A 14,825-nucleotide genomic window follows, 5' to 3' on the forward strand; every position below is an offset into this window, starting at 1 on the left:
AAAGTCTAAGCAAGATGAATTTAGGGTTATGGTCTTGTGGGTGGAGAGAAAGGGAAGATAGAAGAGATTTTGTGGAATAGATTTCAATAGCACTTGGCAACTGATTGGATATGGAGGAAAAAAGTGGGAGGAAAGAGTTAAGGGTGACCCTGGCCAAGCAAAGAGTGTAGATAAACAGATCTTGAGGTGATCACACTCAGGACTTTTATGTCATTATTGCTGTACTTCAATTGGAGCAGAGCTGATGCTTATTTTCCAGATTGATGTGAACCCATGAGCAAAGAACATAAATACAATGGTCCATGAAAAGTCAAAGGTCAAACCAAACCAGAATACAATTCTCTTGTGCTAAAGCAGAACTTTTCTTCACCATATTATAACTGAGATAGATTGTGCATCATGCCCAATTGATTCACACTGACTACTGAAAATGTGGTACAGTAAGCTGATGCTCCCTATACACTAGTCCACATATCAGCTATTTGTCATTCAGACACACAAAGGGAGCAGTATCACAAATGAGATGAAATCGTCCAAACCCATATTTCAGTTAGGAATAAGAGATTGTGAACTCATTGCAAATATATGAAAATAAATCCAACTGATTTTTTTTTATCTATTCCAGCAAGACATGATAAAAAAAAGTCTTTGGGTGAATTTTATTGCTGATGAAAAGTAGAGATTGGCAGTGCAAGAGGCTAGAGTTTTACAAAGTAGGTATTACGTGGATGATTTCCTCCTCTTTGTTGATTAGTACCTCTGTATCCAAGAAGCTCGATATCTAAAGGACATTCATACCTCAGAGTTCTTAACAATCAGCCACTAGTGTCAACAGTGGTAGACTCATACAGTAACTATGGTGGCAGCTGGTGGCAATAGTCTGGGGCCTGGGGTGAGAGAAAAGCTAGTGATAGTCATTATATTTTGAGAAATGGGTTGAGGAAGCAATTATCATTACTGTTAGTCGAGGAACTGGGGTGAGAAGATAATTAGTGTTAGAAATGGAAGTTGGGGAGGAAATGTGGTGCAATGGAAAGAACATTGGCTTTAGATTCAGAGACCCTCAGTTCAAATTTCAGCTCTCCCAAAAGTACCTATGTGACCTTGGGCAAGTCACAAACTTTTGGGGACCTTAGTTTCCTCCTTTTTTAAATGAAGAGCTCTGACCACATGGCCCCTAAGTTCATCATCCATGTCTGAATAAACTATGTTTTAGTGCTAGTTTAAGAAATGGAGTGAGAAAGTAGCTAGGATCAGCAATGGTGGTTTGGGGGGGTTAAGAGGGTAACTCGTGCAAACAAGAGTAGTTTGGGATATGGGGTAAAACCTCAACAAGTATTAGCAATGGTAGTCTAGGAATGGGTTAATAGAGGAACACTCTTCAAGTTACCAATAGCAACAGTGTTCGAATTTGGCTGGTGAGGAAGAGACATGGGAGAGAGGTTGTATGTTATTCTTCACTAGAGGACTCTTCAAACAGAATTGCCAGAATTGCCTAAAATTATTGTGCCTAGGGTTAAAAACTACCCACCCTTCTCATTTCTCTTACTGAAATGACATGCAATTCACCCTGCACCCTCCTACTCATGGTAGGCACTGAGCTTATAGATTAGAGGTTAGTAGGGGCTGCTGGGCTAGTGTTCAAGGCAAAAGGAGCATTCAGACCATTTCTGGCTCCCCTAACCTTCTATTTAGCATCCGCATGGTATGTTCATTGGACAAATAAACATTAAGAGCTATCAAAAGGGTTGTAAAAATGTAGTACAATGGAGCTCAGAGAATGAGAGAGTAAAGATGTAGCAATTTATTACCTTTTTTGATGTTCTAACATCCCCAAATGACAACTAACAACTTCTAATGTTTATTGGTTCAATAAGTGAAAGGAAGTTCAGCACAGACAAAAGCTACCAAAGGGCCCCACGGACATAAGTGATTTTACAGATTTAGAGATCTGTAAAACTAGAGAACCAGTTTTGGAGTCAGGACACATGAAGTTGGACACACACTGGCTCTGAGACCCAGAGTAAGCTGCTTAACCTCTTAGTGCCTCAAGCAGCGATGATCTAAGAGTGTAAGTTATGGATGCGCTGCCCATCTTCATTGGCAGAAGAATTTCATTCTTTGGTAACTGTGTACCAATGAAATCACAGGTCTGGGGACACATAAAAGAAAGATTTAGACAGATAACACATAGAGATTAAATGCATGTGTGTAAAATGGAATCTATATGTTTATATATATTAATAGACTAATTAATATACATAAAGGTAGAGGACATACATAGATTATATGCCTATGGATACCCACACGTATATGTTATCTATATACCATCTACTTATATACACTCAACTATATATAATCTATATGTGAGATCTATTTATATCTCTGTATGTGTGCTCTGACCTGTGATTTCACTGGTGCACATAATTACCTATTAAAGAAACTCCTATCAGTGAAGATCAGTAACTTATTCATAACTTATATTCTTAGCTGCTTGAGATCAATAATACATAGATTATATGGATGTATAGGTATGCATATTCATATACATGATCTTTTATCTATCAACACACATACACATTCTATATATAAAATCTGTATGTTGTCTCCATATATATAATAATGTGTGTGTGTGTGTGTGTGTGTGTGTGTGTGTGTGTGTGTGTGTGTGAATGATAGGAGCATCTCTCTGCCTTGGGTGGCATGTATGGGACTTGAATTGTTGACCTGAAGCTAAATGAATTTGTTAGCTCATTTTAATCTCAGGGTGAGGTGGTGGGGAAGGGACTATAGCATTTTTTAAGCTAAGCCATAAAGCGTTCATTGTCTCCTAGATTGTCTGGATCTTTATGGATTTAACTGTCCTCTCTTCATGCCAGTTTCAGTAGAGACACTGTGGTTTCTTCTTTGACTAGTGATATGCCAACAAGCTCCAGCAAAGAGATTTTTACTCAAAGATAATCGTTGTAAACATTGAGCTATGCCATTTCCTCAAATCCCAGGAGACAAAACTCTCTGGAAGAAATAATTGAACATCTGGAGTAAGAGCTCTGAAAGAATATAGATTATAGAATATAGAGTAGGAAGGCCAAGGGTATGCTAGGGTCAACTCAAATGGACTCAGAGCCCATTGAATTTTTAGTATGAATATTTACACATTGGAAATACAGCAAACATTTTAGGGCTTGATTTACAATTTTATTGATTGACTAGGCTTAAAAAGATGATAGAAAAATGTCAATAATGCAGATTAAATTTAATAATCTGTCTTACATCTCTCGCTGCCTCTTACATCCCTTTCCAGAGAGCTGGTTGTTAAATTTTTACCAACACACCCCCGGAAAGACCCTTAGAAATTTGAGGATAGGAGCTATTTAAATTTTTTCTTTGTATAGTCTAGTCCAGTACCTCTCTACTGGCTGACAATGAATGTTTGTTGATTGATGGATGGATGAGAAATAGAGACCAAAAGAGCTTGGGTCTTGACCTAGGTTACAAGAGTAGTAAATGACAAACTCTAACTTTAACCCAGGTCCTTGGACTATAAATTCAAGGTTCTTTTCTCTTTCAGTACACTGGACCTAGTCCAAATCCCTGTATTTGGCAGATGAGGAAACTGAGACTTTAAAAAGTTATGGGATTTGTCTGAGGTCATACAATTAATTAGAAACTGGTTGACTTCCGTGAAGGTTACACATCTCTCCAGGAGTATTGGGATGTTTTCAGTCACATTTCGTTCTGCCTTGGGACTCGTTTTCATGCCATTAAATGTCTCTGTACACTTCTCCTTGGAAAGGATCATCTCTGCAGGACGAATGAAAAGCCATTAGAAACCTGCCATTACCAATTATGTTTCTGGGTTGAAGAGGACTCACAAAACAAAATGCATTCTCAGAACCAGTGTGACATTGGTTTGCTCAGTGGAGAACCATTCTGATCTAACAGGTGCAGCAATAAAGATGCCAGCTCTAGTCCTGGTTAACTTCTCCATCCCTTAGTTTTTCCATTAATAAAGTGAAGAGGGTCCTTCCTCCCCATTCTCCTTTATGAGAATCAAATGAGATAGAAGTGGATAATAAATAACAACAATCATTATTGTTATAAATATAATAATTTATTAGAAATAATGATAATGATAATAATAAATCAGCATTCGTATTTCTCATTAAGGTTTGAAAAGCATTTTGCACATTTAATTTCATTTTATTCTTACAACCTTGGGAGGTAGGGACTATTCTTATCATTTGGTTTTATGCATGAGGAAACTGAGGCAGAGAGAAGTTAAGTGACTTGTCAAGGATCACAAAGCAAGTAAGGGTCTGAGGATAGATCTGAACCCTGATCTCCCTCAGTGCAGGTCCAATGCCCTATTCAGTGTGCCATCCAGCTGCCAAGTGGATTTGACAGATATTCAAAAGCGATTGCTATGGAAACACAAATGCAGAAGAGATGACTTCCTATCAACTAGAGCCATTCCAAAATGGCATAGCTTGGTAGTCACAGATAATGTGAGAATTCCGAGCAAAGGACAGACATTAGACAATGACAGAGCACAGGATGTGTTCTAGGGAAGTGGTGAATTGGGTCCAAAGAGCAGTAGACCAGCAGCACAATGACATATGCTTTTCCTTCTACATTGAGGAAGAGACTTCAGCGGCCACCTAGACTAGTGGTTCCCACCATGTAAACCCCTTTCAACATTAAAAAAGGTGTTGAAAAACTGGGTAACAATACAATGTAGTACTCATAATATTACTTCAAACTTATTCATTAAGTGCTTCCAATAACTACCATGTAACTTTTACCCCCTAGTAGTCCAAATTAAAATTTATATTCTGTAATTATAAAACAGAAAATTTATTCTATCCACAATTATGAAAGCTCTGAATATAAAATTATGAAAATAATGAGAAAATAATTATGAATATGTAATGTGGGGTATTCTGTAAGAATTAAAAGAAGTAATCAACAAGATCTCATATGCTTACAATTATTTGCAAGATTTTATATCAAATTTCATTATTTTACAAATTTTTTGAATACAGCATTCAAAATGAAATAAATTACAACTTGAAAGATATTTAATATAATATAATAATCATATACAAACTCAATTTTGATGAACTTTTTCATATTAACAGATGTTTATATTTGGCTCAACATTCTATGAAGTCTTAAATCTGAGTCTGTATCAAGTTTATTTCTGTATTCTGATTTGAAACAAGAATACATCAAAATGCTTGCTTACATATATACATGGTGGAAAATAGGAGAATTTTACAAACATTCCAAATGAGAATTGGAAATTCATTTTTATTCTTAGCTACCTAACCAATAATGAAATGAATAGCTAGCTACAATTTAAACAATTTATACTTTTATGTTGGCTAATGATGAACACTGTATTAAATGATAAATGTACTCAAAGTTCAATTGCATATATTGCCTAGCTTTTAACAAGGTTTATATATATAAACTAAATTTTGTGAGAAAAGAATGTCTTCAGATGTGACTTTTTTCTCTTCTATCACTGGCACACTAGCTACACTGTCACAGATATGCTATTCAGTGACTGACCAGTGTGGCCAACTAATTCATCTGAAAATCTTCCAGAAAGAAGAATAGTAATTTAGTTGGAAAATAAGTTTAAGTAGGGAAATAGCCTTAATAATGCAATAAGAGAAAACATAAGGTTCCTTTCAGCAGAACATTTTTGATGGTCTATGATGGCTAAAGATGTCTTGTAATGTGCGTGCTCAGTGATTATGGTTTTCAAGCAGGCTGATGTTTGCGCTGAAAGAGTACGAAAAGTCATATTATCTTGATCATATGATTACAAAGCTGATAAGGTATGATTATGGGGTAATAGAAGGAAATGAGGAAGCTACTCTGGTGCAGTGTACAGGACACAAATGAGGATATATCCCATCCATTGGGAATTGGTTTGTGCTTGAATGCCAAACCCTTGTGGTGGTTTGGAAACAATTTGGTGATAGCTTGAAAAACTACAAGTACATATTGCCCTTAATTAGAAGCATTCAGGGTTGGATATAATCGCTACACAGACACCAAAATGATTTTATTCATAATTATGAATCACTGCAGAAAAAAGCTATATATATATATACATATATACATACAATATATGAATATATGTATGTATATGTGTGTGTATGTATGTGTGTGTGTGTATATATATGTATATATATGTATATATATAGTGTGTGTGTGTGTGTGTGTGTGTGTGTGTATATTGTCACAGAGGAATATATATGTTTACGAACCAGCAATGGGAACTAGACGAACACAAATCCAAAAGAAATCCCCCCTATAACCTATGTAAGACATCCCCCTTCCACCATCTCTGCCCACAAGAAGAGTAATGTGATATGTCCCAATGTGTTAAAGCCCAAAGGCTTATCGATTTAGATCTGGAAGGGACCTTGGAGTCTAACCGCCTCTTTTTACACATAAGGAAACTGAGACACAGAGTGGCTAAGTGACTTGTCTGGGGTCATACAGCTAGTCCGAGGCAGGATTTGAATTCAAATAACTCTGATTCCAAGCCAAGTGCTTTATTCACTATAACACCTAGTTACCCTTTTGGGAATGGGCTTGGAACAAGTCTGGGGAGGGCCAGAGTCAAGAACCTTGAAACTATGGTGTTTCTCCCATTCAGTGTGCCTTAAGGCTTCTTTAAAAAACCCAGGCTGACTCATCGCTTTTAAAATGTAAATAGAACTTATATTATATCCTTCTATTGGAATTATGCATATGTATAGACGTATATATACATATACATACATACATATATATGTGTGTGTAGCAGAGATGTCTTTGTGCTCTGCTGAGTAGAGGAAAACTCTTCTATTCAGGGAGAAATTCAGGAAGAACTGAGCTCTGTGGGCACAACTGAGAGGAAAAACACAAGAAGCCCGTTATATATGATGTAACTAGGGCCTGAGCCAGTCATGGGAAGCTAATATACCACAGTTCCTATAGTTCCTGGATATGGAACAAACAGCAGAACAACTTCAAGACGATTGTTTTAAAAGTTCTGGGAATGAATTATTTTTCCCTTCCTCAAACACTGCATAATTTCTGTGCGCCTAATTTTAATATGTTCTGATATTTCCTTGGAGCAATGAACAGAAATACTAGGGAGTGAAGTAGCGATCTCCTCAGAGGGCCTGCTATGTGTGTTCTCACACAGAGAGCCCCTAATGCCTTCTGGGATGACCACACAGAGATATTGTTTACACAGCCTTGCTTTATTCCAGGAGTCGCAGCATTGAATGGCCTCAGGAGCCTTTTAGAGGGTTCTCCCTTCACTCTTCCCTGTTCTTTCTTAGAACTAGAACATGAAGTGTGGGGCTTAAAGTTAGAAAGACCTGCATTCAAATCATACCTCAAGCCACTTTTTAGTTGTGTGACCCCAGGCAAGTCACTAAACCACTCTGTTCCTCAGTTTCCTCATTTGTAAAATGAAAATAATAATAGTACCCAAACAAGAGCATTGCGATGACCAAGTGAGGTAAAATATGTAAAAAGCTTTTAAAACTTTAAAGTATTATGTAAATGTTATCTATTATAATCTTTTTCTCTTTTAAACAAAATTTCATTGGCACTTTCAACATCACTGTCACTTCCCAGTAACCATACATTCCTACTTTATAATAAATAATATACATTTATATAGTGCTTTAAGGTTGGTAAAGCCCTTTTCAAACAGTATATCATTCTTTCTTCACAACAACCCTGGGAGGTAGATGCTATTATTATCTTAATTTTACAGATGAGGAAATGGAAGCAGATAGAGGTTACGTGACTTGACTCACGTCATAGAGCCATCAAATAACTGAAGCAGGATTTGAATTCAAATCTCCTTGAATCCAGGTCCAGCAGTCTCTCCACTGTGCCACCTTCTTTCCTAGAAGTCCAAGAAAAATGGTTCATCAAAACAGACCTTATGGCCGTGTCTGATAAGGTCTGTAGCGTTTCACACCTGTAGCAGACATTTGTACCATAGTCCACCGCCTCTATGCCAAGAAGAAGAAAATGTAATTCACTGAGAGCCCTCCTGAATCAAGAATAGTCATTTTGTTCAGGTGAATTGTGATGTCTTTTCATCTTGTTTTCTTTTATGTTATGTTTTATAAAAGAGAGATGAAAGAGGAGAGTAAAGGAAGGAGAACAATGATCCTAGGTAGCACAGTGGAAGAGCCCTGGACTTGGCATTAGAAAGCACTGAGCTCTTGTCCTGTCTGGGATACTTACCAGTTGTGTGATTCTGAGCCAATCATTAAACTCTCTCTTCCTCAGTTTCCTCATCTGTAAAATGAGTCAATTCACCTTGACAACCATCAAGGTTCCCACTAGTGCTAAATCTATCTTCCTAGGAGGACAGAGAAGGTAAAGAGAGGAAATGACAATTATGAGTAATCCAAAGAAACTTGGGATGATGCGAATGAATGTTGTTGTGGTCACGGCCTGTATTGTTCTCTTATTTTGCTTAACTGAGAAGCCTTTTTATGTGCCTACAATGTGCTAGGCATCACGGATAGAAAGATAAAAACGAAAAAATCCCTGCCCTAAAGAAACTTTCAATCTACTGGGATGAGGGGGGTGGCCCAACACATACACATATAAGAATATATGCAAAGTGATTTGGAGAATGAGAACACTAACTGCTGAGGGAATCAGGAGAGGCTTCAAGTAATTCCCTCAAGTTGATTCAAGTCTTCCTGAGAGTCACAGAAACCCTCAAATTCACCATTTCTTCTCTTACATTCTCTCTTTCTCTTTGTCATAATGTCATAGATTTAGAACTTGAGCCCAACCTCATCACCATATAGATAAGAAAATTGAGAAGAAAGAAAATGATTAATCAATGAGCTTTAAAACACCTACTGTGTGCCAAGCACTGTGTTAAGTGCTAGATTAAATGATTTGCCCAAGTGCCCACAGGTAGTCATCATGTCCTGAGGCAGCATTCAAACTCAAGTCTTCCTGATTTCAAATTCCTTTTTCTATCCTCTGTACCATTTAGCTGCCCTATTCCCCTTCATCTCCTCTCATTTTCTACGTCCCTCTTACGTACCCAAAATGTGACAGACAGGCATGCACATATCCCAATTACCTGGCTAACAGATTTGTAGAGACAAAAGTACCTCATATGCCTTAAAACCCAGTAGACATGCGAATCATTACTAATATAATGACGCTTATGGGGTGACTATTTGCAGTTTTCCACACCTGCCATTGTTCTGACAAAACACCCAAATTACAAATATTCTATTATAACTTTCATTTATTTCAGATTCATTCTCCTTAAATCTCTTTATAATTTCTTGTTATTCTTCCACAAGAGGATAAGAGGCAGCTTTACTGATTAGACTTTTATTTGGAAATGAAGTGAGATACAGAGCAAAATCAACAGAACTTAGGCAGAATATTTAGTCAGTGACCACAATAACATGAAGGAGTTCAACACTGAGAGACTTCAGGATGATGAACAATACACTAACACATCTTAGCTTTGGAGGACTGGCAGGGAAGAATATCTCCTGCCTCTGGTAAGATAGGTGGTATCCTAGGGGTATGGAATGAGCTATATATGGTCCAACATGGCTAGTGTGTTGATATGGCTTGATTAAATGTACTTCTTTGTTATAAAGTAGAGTTATTCTAAAGCTGGGGGTGGAAGAGTTATTGGTAAGTGACAGAATGTTCAAGAAAGAGAACAATTAAAATGTCTAAGATGGAACAAAGAAATTTTGGGAAAGAAGGAAGGAAGCAAAGAAGGAAGGCAGGATAGAAAAAGATTCCCGTAGTTCACATTTAACCAATGCTATTCCTTGAGGATTTTGGTGCCTGTGATTTGATTCATTTCTATATCAGTAACGGAGAAATTTTCTGGCTTAGAAATCATTTGCTAATTATGTCCATCTTAGTTATATGATAAACACAACTTAAATTGCTATTAAACTTCTCCTAATGGTCCCTGGGAATTTCATATTCCTTAACATTTTATGTTTTTATTTATTGAATAAATGTCTCCTGCTAAAAAATGGAACACAAGATACTGACTCTCTTCAGCGTAAGTGTCTTGCTTCAGAAAGGTTCAACACAAAAATACAGAGGGTATTTTGACTCTATGGCTATATCGTAGCTAATGTCCATCAAAGGCACCCAAACAAACACAGTGTTTCCATATTAGTACATCTTTCTAATCTATCTGTGCTTTTAAATTCAATCCAATCTGATCTTTCATGCATTTTTTACACAGTTACTACTATGTGCAAGGCACTGAGGATACCAAGACAAAATGAAAATCAGGACCTGTCTTCAAGGAGATACGTATATGATGTGCATAGCTAACTATCTACTTCTATATATGAAAAATTGAGGAGAGGTAACAGTAATGAGGCAGTATTAAGGGATCTCAAAGGGTTTCTTTGACAGGTGGCCTATGAGCTGTGCCTTGGAGGAAGCTAGGGATTCAGAGATGTGGGGATGAAGAGGGCACATGTTCCAGGAACGAGCAGGGCCTATGCAAAGCATAACTGACATGTTATGCAAAGGAAAACAGTAAGGCAGCCATTTGATTGGAACAGAGAATTTGTTAGGTACAATAATGTGAAATCAGTCTGGAAATCTAGGTTGGAGCCAGATCCTGAAGCCCTTTAGTGAAAAGCTGAAGAGTTTGTATCTTATCTCAGATGCAATGAGAGACCCCAGAAGGTTCTGGAGTAGGGAGTAAGATGGTCAGACCTGTGATTTAGGAAGATTATTTTGGATAGCTGTGTGATTGGGCATCAAGGTGACTCAATGAATGGAGTGTTGGCCAATGAGTCAAGAAGACCTGAGTCAAAATCTGGCTGTGTGAAATTGAGCAAGTCATTTAACTCCTGCCTCAGTTTCCTCATATGTAAAATGGGAATCATAATAGCACCCACCTCCCAAGGTTGTTATGAGGATAAAGTGAAATATTTTAAAATGCTTTGCAAATCTTAAAACCTCTATAGAAATTATGTTTATTATTATTAAAAATGGATTGGAAAGGGGACAGAATGGAAGCCAGGATCCCAATTAGAAAGCTGTTCAATTGTCCAGATGAGAAGTGATATGACCCTGAACTAGGGTGATGGTGTGTGAGGTATATTGCATAGATCAAACTGGCATAACTTGAAGACCTACTGGATGGATAGGGAAAGGGAGGAGAAGTAATTTCATAATTTTCAGCTTATTTTAATGGAAGGATAGTGATAGCCTCAACAGAAATCAGGAATTTTAGAAAAAGGGTAGACTGGGGAAGAGAATGAATTCCATTTTGGACACAGTGAATTTGAGATGTGCATGGGACATCCAGTTGGAGTTGCCCAAAAGTCAGTGATGATACCTGTCTTGAGCTTGATAAATTGCTTATTTCTCCTCTAAACACAGACTTTAAAAAAATATTGCTTTGATGTTCTAAGAATGCATAGCAAAAACAGAAAGAAAATAACCATTTTGTTTGAAGTGAATCAGGACACGCAAAGTACAGTTTTATACATAGAATAATTCCATCTCTACAGAGATTGATATTGTCAGGCTTTTCAGAAACATGAAATGAGTTGCCTCTAAGAATAGTAAAGAAGGCAAAGATTTTCATTTAAGTTTAAATGAGTCCAGAGAGCATGGTTCCCTAACTGGGGAACACTGAGATTGAAGAAAAAAGATGCAAAAATGATAAAATATGTTTAAATTGCATGGAAATAAATAGAACACAGAGGAGACACATGTTCTGTCTATCTCCTGCTTCTTCCTGCAGGATTACTGCTGACTCTTGTATAAGTAAGTTTGAACTGCCTGAATACTGCAAGTAGCAGCCTGATGATTACATATTGCGGTGTGAATTGCAGCCATTTTGGCAGGAGAAATACTCATTGGCTCGGATGTGCTAGACAAGTCTGTGGTCTCTTCTTTCACACTATGGTGGTGCCTTATTACTGAGTTTTGGGGAGGAAGGCAGGCAGGAAGGAAGGAAGGAAGGAAGGAAGGAAGGAAGGAAGGAAGAAAGGAAGGAAAAAGAAGGAAAAGAAGACAGGCAGGCAAGGAGGAAGGCAGGAAAGAAGGAAGAAGAAAGCAAGGAAGGAAAGAAGGCAGACAGTCAGGCAGCAAGAAAGAAGGAAACAAGTACTTATGAAGTACCTGCTATGTGTCAGACACTTGCTAAGCACTTTGCAAATATTATCTCATTGGATCGTCACAGCAACCCTGGGAGGTAGATGTTATTATTACCATTTTACAGTTGAGAAAACTGAGACTGAGAGATGTTGAGTGATTTACATGGCTAGTAAGTGTCTGAGGTTGGATTTGAGCTGAGGTTTTCCTGACTACAGGCCTCATACTCTGTCCACTGTGCTGCCTAGCATACCATCATGATGCTTTCATATTCTGTATGTTACAACATTTCAATATTCATCTATATTCTCAAATCCTGACAATGGAAGAAAAAATGTTGGTGTAGGATATAATATAAGGAAATCAGAGAAACACTGAAAGATTTTTATAACCTGTTATATAGTGGAATAAGCAGGACCAAGAGAACCATATTCACAATAATTATGACAATTTAAATGAAAAGACCACTAAAAAGAAACTAACTCTGAGTACCTAAAAAATAGATTGATTGAAGATTCCAGAAAATAGATAATGAAACGTACCTCCCACCTCATAGTTGAATGGTGAGGGTCTCAAGGTCCAAATATTTTAAAATTGTCTGATGTGGTCACAATACGGTATCAATAACCAGAAAGCATTTATTAAATCCTTTCATATGCTAGGCACTGAGCTAAGCACTGGGAAAACAAAAAGAGGCAAAATACATCCCTGTGTTTGCTTGTTTTTCTTTGTTACAACATTCAATTTGCAGAGAGAGAGTTCTTGAAATGAACGTAATGTAAAGATAAAAGATGTCAATATAGTGTATTATTTAAAATGTTAATATGAGTTGGCAAGAAGCTAAAATGAGCAAAGGGAGTCTAGGAAAAGCCTTGGTAAAATTTAATAGTCAAAATGAAGTGTGATGCTTGTCAAGAGGCCTGGATTTAGGGTCAGAGGACTAGGTTCAAATGTGCTTACTGCACATGGGACTTTGGGCAAGAAACTTACCACTTCTAGGCCTCAGTTTTTCCATCTGTAAAATAAGAGAACTGGACTAGATAACTTCTCTGGATCCTTCCAGGACCAAATCTATGTCCATACATCAGTTGATCCTATTATTTTCCCTATTCATGAACATCTCTAGAGTCCCCTGGGTGAGGTCCTTCTGCTGTGATCTCCCATAAAGTAAAAGGAGCATAGAACTTCACATCCAAATAGGGCATTATTGGTAATCTAGTCTCAGTCCTCTGATTTTACAGATGGGGAAAATGAGGCCTAATCTAGCCATGTAGAACTTTTTAATTTTATTATCTAAGATATATAGTATAGTGTAGTAGAAAGAGCCCTAGATTGGACATTGGATGACTCAGGCTTTACTCCTTGCTCTACCATTTCCTATCTGTGCAATCCTGGGCAAGTTACTTAACCCCTGAGACTTAGATTACACATCTATAGAATGGGAGGACAGTTGTATAAATGGCTTTTGGGGTCCCTTCCAGCTTTATATCTATGATTCTATGACTATTTGTATGTTATGTTATTTGATTCCCCAAAGTTAGTCCCTGTTGCTGGGCTGCTAGGTGGTGCAGTGACTAGAGTGCTGCTAGCTCTGCAGTAAGGAAAACACAGCTTTTTGAGTTCAAATCTGACCTCAGATACTTATCAGTTGTGTGAACCTGGGCAAGTTACTTAACCCAATTTGCCTCAGTTTCCTCATCTGTAAAATGAGCTGGAGAAGGAAATGGCAACCCACTTCTTTGCCAAGAAAACCCCAAATGGGGTTTCAAAGAGTTAGTCATGATCGAACATCAACAAAAGTCTGTAATGTACCCCTCTATTTAAATGACATTAACAACCCCAATTCTTTATCACAGTATTAGAGAATGCCAGAGATGGAAAGGGACTATAGCAATGATCTCTTCTAACCCCCTCATTTCACAGATGAAGAACCTGCAACTAAAGACTTTAAAAGACTTGTCCAAGATCTCACAGGCAGTAATGGCCATGCCAGGATTTAATCTTCTGCCTCCAAATCCAGCTGAATCATTTCCTAATAGTTACAAAGAATTCCTCAAAAGGAATTAGTCTATCAGCTAATGTATTTGAAAGGACTATATTAATTTTCTCCCCTAATTTGTACTAATTATATAGCTATCTACTAAAGTTTACAGTAAGTGAAGGGGAAAATCAAATAAACACTGAGTGGGTTCATGCCTCCCGCACCAGCAGAGAATGCTTATCCAAAGGCAACGGCAGATTTGAGGGCAAAGAAATGAGTTCATAGTCTTTATTTACTTGCACTTTGATGAAAATGTGTATGTGATTTGTATAAACTTATGTAAATGGTACTTATAACTCTTAAACAGATGATTAAAAATCAGAAGCACCAGAGCAAATTGTCTTCAAATATATTTACAATTCCATTAAGAATTTAATTCATTGATGTACAGAGATTTTATGTACTCTTGGAGTTGGAATCAGAAGGCCCAAGTTCAAATCCTCATTCTGTCATTTATTCCCTGTGTGATGCTTGGAAAATCATAAACCTTCCTCAATCTCAGTTTTCTCTTAAGCAAAATGAAGTAGTTAGACTAGATGGTCTCTAAAGGCCCTTCAAGCTCTAAATCCATGATGCTATGAATCTTAGCCATGAGAAGTCTTAACTGTGTGACCTTGGA

Source organism: Phascolarctos cinereus, unplaced genomic scaffold (assembly GCF_003287225.1).
Source record: "Phascolarctos cinereus isolate Bilbo 61053 unplaced genomic scaffold, phaCin_HiC Scaffold_4;HRSCAF=312, whole genome shotgun sequence".
NCBI classification, from domain to species: domain Eukaryota; kingdom Metazoa; phylum Chordata; class Mammalia; order Diprotodontia; family Phascolarctidae; genus Phascolarctos; species Phascolarctos cinereus.